At 35.2% G+C, this 10,000-nt stretch overlaps 1 protein-coding gene across 1 annotated transcript in view; it reads right to left on the reverse strand.

Moving 5' to 3' along the window:
* The window catches only part of LOC137616027 (protein FAM200C-like), a 26,046-nt gene that overhangs the window by 15,767 nt on the left and 279 nt on the right, over window positions 1–10,000 (reverse strand). The window lies entirely within an intron of this gene.

Below are 10,000 nucleotides of genomic sequence, written 5' to 3' on the forward strand. Positions count from 1 at the left end.
TTATGTACAGATTGGCTACGAACTCTCCAAGGATACTGTAGTCCTGATACGTAGTGTTTGTGAGTAACTTGTAAATTGGGACATTATTATTATTATTATTATTATTATTATTATTATTATTATTATTATTATTATTATTATAAGGATTCCCTGTAGGGAATACTGTTTTTGGTATTATTATTATTCTTTCCGCGCGTTTTTTTCGCAAGAAATCTGAAATAATTATCATAGGTATCCTATGGTAAGAATATGCCATAGACCCAGTTTAAGTGACCTTGACCTACTTTTCAAGGTCACAGGGGCTTTTAAAGGCAAAATTTTAAAAATTTTAAATTGCCATTAGGCCTAAAGTATAAGCCGTATGGCTAAGGGCCTTATGGACAATGATACAGAGGTAAATCCCCAGATATTGCCCTACTTTAATGCAAGTAGGTCAAGGTCAAGGTTGCTAATGGCCAAACCGGCTCAAAACAGGTTTGTTTCCGAGATCTCAAAAACCGGAAGGCCCAGAGCCCTGATCTTAGTGGCATATGATGCCCTATATATTTATCTAAGGTTAGCTTAACTTTTGTAGCGACTGCTTAATTACTTTTTTTAATATAGATTTTTAACTATTTTTGACATTGCAGAAATCGTGACTTTGGTAATTTCTCCATGAAATACTGGTTTTTGGTCATAGCATGCTATAGTAAACTGCCCCAAACATGTGCATAAAACCTCCAAATCAAATGTCAAATTTGACCTTGACCTTCATTTTCAAGGTCATATGGCTATTTCATGGAAAAAAATTTGACGTGGGCTAAAAGTGATGTTTTGTTGTCAAACACCCCCCCCCCCATTCGCACATGCTCTTTAAGAATATGGGGTCATATTTAACCCGTGACCTTCACATGACCTTGTAAGTGCCCATTGTCTTCAAGTTCAATTTCTCTATATTTGTCATTTTTGCCTATGTTTTACTTCCATATACCTGCTATTATACAGATAAATTGCTTTAGAATAGTTTGTTAACATAGCTCAAAATTTAGTCAAGGGGTCATTAGGCCAATAAACCATTACACAATATCTTTTACTGATTGACGAAAGTATTTCCACACCTATTTTGCAGGGGAATCCTCCGCCACTGGCTTTAGCCAGTTGTAGTCTAGTTATTATTATTATTATTATTATTATTATTATTATTATTATTATTATTCAAATCCCACAAAACCTCTAGGAGCTTTGACAAGTATCATTCTCAAAGCTGTTATAATCTTTGGTATCCGAAATTTCTTTGCCAGATATACAGCTTCGAAAATTGATATATTAAATGAAAATTTAAATATAAACCTAAATTAATATTTGCTATTAGCATAAACACAATAAATAGTGTTTGATACAATGCTACGTTTCAAAGTAATTTAGGAAAAAAGGAAGATGGATAAAAAAAAAAAAATGGCAAAGCGAAGAAGCGAGATATCCACTAAAAAAAAATCAGGTCGAAAGAAAATTTCAGCCAGATACAATTTCCTCATTATCTGCTTTTCTCGCCCTTAAAGGACGACCTGCCGGACGGCCTGCCACTTTAGCCGATACCTACCCACCCGAAAACCGAGTTTGAAGCGACGGCTCAATCGCTTCATTGGCGCTTCGTCAGGAATTAGGGAATCGCCGGCGAGTGTTGTTTGAAGAGGGAAGGTGGGCGGAAGACGATCTGCACTCCCTTGTTTTCGAATGTCTTGAGATTTTGCCTTCAGTTACGATATATATATATATATATATATATATATATATATATATATATATATATATATATATATATATATATATATGTATATATATATATATCAAGGTTTATATATAATTACATACATATATATATATATATATATATATATATATATATATATATATATATATATATATATATATATATATATTTATATTATAAATATGCATATATATATATATATATATATATATATATGCATATTTATAGTATGAATATATATATATATATATATATATATATATATATATATATATATTTATATCATAAATATGCATATATATATATATATATATATATATATATATATATATATATATATATATATATATATGTACAGACTGCATTATATATGTATATATATATATATGTATATATATATATATATATATATATATATATGTATATATATATATATGTACTGTATATATATATATATATATATATATATATATATATATATATATATATATATATTTATATTATATATGTGTGTGTATACTGTATATATATATATATATATATATATATATATATATATATATATATATTATATATATGTGTATACTGTATATATATATATATATATATATATATATATATATATATATATATATATATATATATATATACACACACGTTTCTTGTCACGCTTATGGGGGAGGGGGTACCCCGAGTAGTACACTTGGAAACCGCATGCATAAATACATGCTTATATGTTTATATTCCTTACTTTTTATATACATTTAAAAAATATTCGGTATGAATTTAGAATAAATCCGTGAAATCGCTACGACCATTCTTCTTTTTTCAGTGAAATAGGTTATATATATTTTCGGAATGTGAATGAATCTTCTTTTGGTAGTTGACATTTCCCCCATGTAAATCTTCTCGCCGTTGGCTTCGGACCCTTTCAGGACATTTCAGGACCTTTCAACGCTGGATTTCGACAGACCATCATTGTTTGCTCGCGTTTCGAGAAAAGGTTTTTTTCTCTTTTTGAGAGAAAGTCACTGTGACTTGTCTTTTACATAAGGTTTTATCATGGACTTGTGCAGCTATAGGACTGGATAAGTCTACTTTTGTGAATTGTGAAATATATGTATATATATATATTTATATATATATATATGTGTGTGTTTTTGTGTGTATATATATATATATATATATATATATATATATATATATATATATATATATATATATATATATATATCTATATATATATATATATATATATATATAGATGTAACAAAGCATAAGGCTGAATAACTCGAGAATCTGTAAAACGTTGATTGTATGGACGATATCTTGGCTTTCTTTCTCACTACAATAAAAAGATATTTAATAAAAGATTGTAACTACAATTTCCGAATTAGAATTGGAATATTCGTGAGGGTAACTTCGTGCCGAATGGCCTTATAGGGTTATTTTTATGGTGAAACTAGTAATCACTCATATGATGAGTTTCCATGCCATCTCGGTACGTTGCTATGGTTCCCCAGGACAGCCCTTTACTTACATACTTACCTGCGGTGAATAAGTTTAACCGGTAAAGATTTAAAGGTTTAAAGACCACCCATGAATGGCAGAGGCGAGGGACAGTGACAGTGCCCTAGAGACTGACCATATATACATATGATTAGCGCCCAAGCCCCCTCACCAATCAATCTAGGAGCAAGGAGGGCCAGGCAATGGCTGCTAAGATTCAGCAGATAGACCTATAGGTTCCAACAAACCCCCCATCCATAGCTCACAAGGATGGTGAGGTTGCAGCGACGCAAGAAACTAACGAGTTTGATCGGGATTCGAACCCTTGTCTGCCGTTCACCAGTCAGGGACGTTTACCTGAAGCCTTTGCCCCAACAGATGTTAAAAATGGTACAGAGTTGAAGAAGTCAGGCAGGTGAAAGGGCAGAGACCAGAACGAATTAATAAAATAAATTCAGATAGCAATGCATTATGGAGCTAAACAATGTCAATAAAGAATAATTTTTCTTTGCGAAGTTTTAAGTTTTTCATTATCTGTAAGATTTTTTCTTTGCAGATTCATGCAAATTTGTCTGGAAAGTAAAATAGATTAACATAGCCTGAAATGAATGCATTATTTGCAGAGTTGGAGCTGCTCTCAATAACAACATATTTTTAAATGAATTTGGAAATATCTGGTTCTGTTTCTTCGCTGAAAATGTAAGACATTTCTTTTCCTCGCTGTTGGACTTCAAAAGTAGAAGCTTCTGACTATTTATTTTTAGAGTTAGTAATTCGTTGTTTTTCCATCCCGACAGAAAAAGTTACGCTCAAGTTTTAAAATAAAGAAGGCAACAGTTTATAAGTTAGTTTTAGTAGTTTATAAAGCTTAGCTTGCCTACGGCGATTGTAAGCTATTTATCAGAACTCAATTTTGGTTTTGATTTCCGATTTTTTAATGTACATTTTCCTTTATCCAAGCAATTCACGCAGTGAAAAGGGCTTCGAATCAAATATGTAATTTTATGGGCAATAACCTTATGGTACTGTAAGCTAGAGCTGACAAGAGTAAATTAACCAGTTATGATATTATTTGTGTAATGAATATTACTTCATTATGGTTTGTATCAAATTGCATTAAATAGTGTAGGTGCTATTTTTAAAGTCTTCTGCTTATTGAAAATCGTATCCAGAAGCTACAAGTCTCGATCAAGGGTTGCTGTGGCTTGATTGGTAACGTCCCTGCCTGGTGTTTCCCAGTCGGGGGTTCGAGTCCCGCTCAGACTCGTTAGTGCCATTAGTGTCTGCAACCTTACCATCCTTGTGAGTTAAGGTTGGGGGGTTTGGGGGAGCCTATAGGTCTATCTGCTGAGTCATCACCAGCCACTGCCTGGCCCTCCCTGGTCCTAGCTTGGGTGGAGAGGAGGCTTGGGCGCTGATCATATAATATATGGTCAGTCTCCAGGGCATTGTCCTGATTGCTAGGGCAATGTCACTGTCCCTTGCCTCTGCCATTCATGAGCGACCTTTAAAACCTTTAAACCTTTAAAACACCATCCATCCGCTTCTTGCCTGAAGATGAGAGGAGACACCAGGCACTCTCTCGCAACGCGTAGCAGCCGAACTTTTTTTGTACTCTTGCGTTTGAGTCTTTCTTTAAGTACATTTTTAGTAAAATCTTAGAATTTGTCTTGGTATTTTGCTCTCCCACCTACCGATGACCAACAAATATTGTACCAACCGTGTGTCACACGATCGTACATAGTTCATTTTGTGTATATATTATGCTTGTATCTTCGCTCTTCCCTAGCACTAAAAAGAACCTGAATAAACATGTCTGCTTTTCTCCTCTGTAACAGTGTCTGTTTTTTAACATGAAATTTCTTGTTGCTTTGAGCTTTTGTATATAAAGGAGAGTGTTCTATAATAAATTTACTCAGGTGCATTCATCCTGTCTTTGAGTCACAACCTTCTCTCGGCCCCTCACAGCAGTTACTGGCCGCATGCACTACTGTTGAGAGAAGAAAAATTAGAGCGATTGAGTCACTGCGGCAGCTATAATCTTCAATAAAAACTGCTTAAAAGAGGGTCTTCTTCCAAGAACTATAAAGAAATGACATTCCATGAACTATTGCACTAAAGCAAATATTACGATTTATACGAGTTCTAAGGAACCACTGCCTTCTGTGACGCCCGTTCGTTCTCCTTTAAGAGTTGAAACTCTCGCTCCCTGGCATCTATTTCGTCGATCTGAACTGACAAGGTCGTCATCGTAGCGATATGATCTCCGCCCGAGAATTGGATTGCCTATCGCCGCTACGGAATATTTCCGCTGCTGGTGCGAAAACACGTCGTAAGAATCGCCCCGGAACAAGCCATTGGGGAATATACGAGAATCGGCCATAAATTAAAATTTATATGAAAAGAGATCCTACTTTGGAGGGTTTACTGGAGCTCGTCCTATTTCTTTAAAGTTTTTTAAAGGCCGCTCAAGAATGGCAAAGGCAAGGGACAGTGACATTGTTCTAGCAAGTAGGACAATGCCCTAGAGCAGTGGTTCCCAACCTTTTTCCTGTCATTTCCCCCCTGCACCCAGTGCAACCCTCCAGATTTCCCCCTTCATGTGTATGAGGGAAAGAGTAGGTGAAACACACTGTGACGACTTACTAATTTATTTTTCCATTATACAAATATACTGATAAACAAATAGTTACAGAGTAAAATGGATAGAGAGCTGTTAGTAACAACTAACCGCATAGCCATAGAGCTATGAGGTTAGTTGTTACTAACCGCTCTCTATCCATTTTACTCTGTAACTATTTGTTTATCAGTATATGGAGAGCGGCTAGTAGCAAAATAAAAGGACATTTGTTTATTCTTCTACTTCAAAATTGAATTAGTGAGAAGGTTGAGGCTGCTTCTTGTGCACCAGTGTATCAATATCAGGGCTAGCTTTGTCACCTGATATTTTTTTTAGTTAGTAGGTAGTGTAATTATTTCCCCCCTGGTAGCTTCAAATTCCTAGAGACTGACCACATATTACACTATCAGCGCCCAAGCCCCCTCTCCACGCAAGCTAGGTCCTGGCAGAGTCAGGTAATGGCTGCTAATGACTCAGCAAATAGATATATAGGCTCCCCCAAATCCCCCAACCTTAGCTCACAAGGATGGTAAGTTTGCAGACACTAATGGCACTAACGAGTCTGAGCGGGACTCGAACCCCAAACTGGCAAATACCAGGCAGAGAAGTTTCCAATCAGGACACGACAACCCTATTCTTCATGATCGATCCTGATGTAACTATTTATTAGGACTTTACGGACGTATTGATATTGGTCCTTATTTGCCTATCTTCTTTTTGTATCATATATGGTTTTGTTGGTTTGTTTTCCGAAGCTTTATTGCAGCTCTATCAATTTTATTTTCATGAATGAATTACAATTTATATGAAATGCGAACGCTGTTTGAAGGGTTTACTGGAGCGCGTCCTATTCGTCATGATCGGACTTGACATATTTATTTTTTAGGGATAATGATAATAATAATAACAATAATAATAATAATGATAATGATAATAATGATAATGATAATAATAATAATGATAATAATAATAATAATGACGATAAGAAGAAGAAGAAGAAGAATTATAATGATTAATGGCTTATTATCAAGAAATTTGTACATATGCTTATACAACAGCGACTTAATTTACAGTAAACTTAAAATAAGATACATTATAATACTTAACTGACGCATCAATATTTACCCTCCTCTTCTTCTTCCGCTTCATTTTAGTATCGTCTTTGGCATCGTTGGTTTGCTTCCAAATCTTTATTGTAGCTTTATCGATGTTATTTACATAAAGGATATTTAAATGATAATATTTTTGCTGCCTTGATTGAGCTACGCGGATTTTTATGACGCAAAGGAAGGTTGATGACTGGATTATCTTTGCATAAACATCAATCAGAGTAGTAATTTGCGAACAAAGATTCATTTTTGATACACGTCCTTTGTTCGTTTGTATTAGCTTCATTTGCATATTTATGTTGGTAGGCTACAGCTTATCACAGATCGACATAAAGTTTTTATATCAACATTTTTTGCTTATGTGGTATGTATTTTCGAAAGTATTTTAGTATATAATTGTGGTTGTATGTATATTTATACTCTCTCTCTCTCTCTCTCTCTCTCTCTCTCTCTCTCTCTCTCTCTCTCTCTCTCTCTCTCTCTCTCTCTCTCTCTCTATATATATATATATATATATATATATATATATATATATATATATATATACACTGTATATATATATGTGTGTGTGTCTGTACATATATATGAATATATATATATATATATATATATATATATATATATATATATATATATATATAGAATATATATATATATGTTATATATATATATACATTATATAAGTCGTGTCTAAACTTTGATATATATATATATATATATATATATATATATATATATATATATATATATATATATAGATAGATAGATAGATAGATAGATAGATAGATAGATAGATAAAGTTATATGTATATTAAAAAAATTGAATTTTGAGTTATGATATTGAGATTTCTAAAGAAATCGCATCTCGCGAAAAGTAATTCCGGTATTTTATTTATGCGCACACATTTGCAGAAACCAAGACGGGAAAGAAAATAAGGTGTATTTGTATTCAGTCAGATGAAAGCAGAACTTCCGTGCGATGAAAATACTCTTGCTACCTTCAGGGAAAGTTGTAAATATTTCGAAAATTCCAGCAAAATTCTTACAAGAAAATGGAAAAAACTTAACATGAAAAGAATTTTTTTTTAAAGATTTAAAGGTTTAAAGGCCTCTCGTGAATGGCAGAAGCAAGGGACTGTGATATTTCCCTAGTTAACAGGACAATGCCGTAGAGATTGACCATATCTGCATATGATCAGTGCCCAAGCCTAAAGTTGATCAGTGTTTAAAGGCCGCTCATGAATGGCAGAGGCAAAGGACAGTGAGTGGCATTGCCCTAGCTATCTGGACAGAACCCTAGAGTTTGACCATATCTGCATATGATAAGTGCCCAAGCCCAAAGTTGATCAATGTTTAAAGGCTGCTCATGAATGCCAAAGGCAGTGGACAGTAACATTGCTCTAGTTAGCAGGACAATACCCTAAAGATTGACCATATCCACATATGATCAGTGCCCAAGCCCAAAGTTGAATAATGTTTATAGGCTACTCATGAATGGCAGAGGCAAGGAGCAGTGAGTTGCATTGCCTTTGTTAGCAGGGCAATACCTTAGAGATTGACCATATCTACATATGATTAGTGCCCAAGCCCAAAGTTGATCAATGTTTAAAGGCCTCTCGTGAATGGCAGAGGCAAGGGACAGTGACATTGTCCTAGTTAGCAGAACAATACCGTAGAGTTTGACCAAATGTAGTATGATCAGTGCCCAAGCCCAAAGTTGATCAATGTTTAAAGGCCGATCTTATATGGCAGGGACAAGGGACAGTGACATTGTCCTAGCAAGCAGGATAGTGCCCAAGACACTGACCATATATTATATGATCAGCGCCCAAGCCCCCTCTCCACCCAAGCTAGGACCAGGGGGGGGATGGCAATGGCTGCTGATGACTCAGCAGATAGACCTATAGGCTCCCCCAAACCCCCCAAACCTTAGCTCACAAGGATGGTAAGGTTGCAGACACTAATGGCACTAACGAGTCTGAGCGGGATGAAAGCAGAACTTCCGTGTGATGGAAATACTCTTGCTTCCTTCAGGGAAAGTTGTAAATATTAATAAAATTCCAGAAAAATTCTTACAAGAAAAGGAAAAAAACTTAACATGAAAAGAAAGAAATTTTTTCTGCCATTCATGATAGGCCTTTAAACATTATCCAACTTTGGGCTTGGGCACTGATCATAATTATGTAGATAGGGCAATACCACTGTCCCTTGCTTCTGCCATTCACGAGAGGCCTTTAAACCTTTAAATCTTTTGACAAAGGACAAGGGGATAGTGAGTGACATTGCCCTAGTTAGCAGGACAATACCCTAGAGATTGAACATATGTGCATATGATCAGTGCCAAATCCCAAAGTTGATCAATGTTTAAAGGCCGCTCATGAATGCCAGAGGCAAGGGACAGTGACATTGCCCTTGCTAACAGGACAATAACCCTAAGGACTGACCATATATATATATATATATATATATATATATATATATATATATATATATATATATATATATATATATATATATATATATATGATTTGCCCTAGGCCCCATCTCCATCCAAGCTAGGACCAGGGAGGGCCAGGGAATGGCTGCTGGTGACTCAGCAGGCAGTCTTATGAGATCCCCCAAACCCCACATCCTTATATCACAAGAATGGCGAGGTTACGGTACTCGAACCCCAGCCTGACGAATGCCAGGCAAGGAAGTTTCCAATAGGCCACCATAACCCTTGGTATTAAGGCTGGCAACGCCACTCCTATAAAATTTATAATAAATTATGTTGTGGGACCTTTTTGAACTCCCAATGAGGTGTAAGTTTGTTGAGAGAGAGAGAGAGAGAGAGAGAGAGAGAGAGAGAGAGAGAGAGAGAGAGTTATGTTATCAATACATCTCTTAATCTACTTTTATCCTCAAGCCTCCTCTGATAGATATCCCGAGAGTGCCATTGAGACTTATCTGAATTTCATGAAGGGTTCCCGACCGACGCCTTCCTCTCTATGGGCTCCTCAGACTCCTCTT

Source organism: Palaemon carinicauda, chromosome 22 (assembly GCF_036898095.1).
Source record: "Palaemon carinicauda isolate YSFRI2023 chromosome 22, ASM3689809v2, whole genome shotgun sequence".
NCBI lineage: Eukaryota > Metazoa > Arthropoda > Malacostraca > Decapoda > Palaemonidae > Palaemon > Palaemon carinicauda.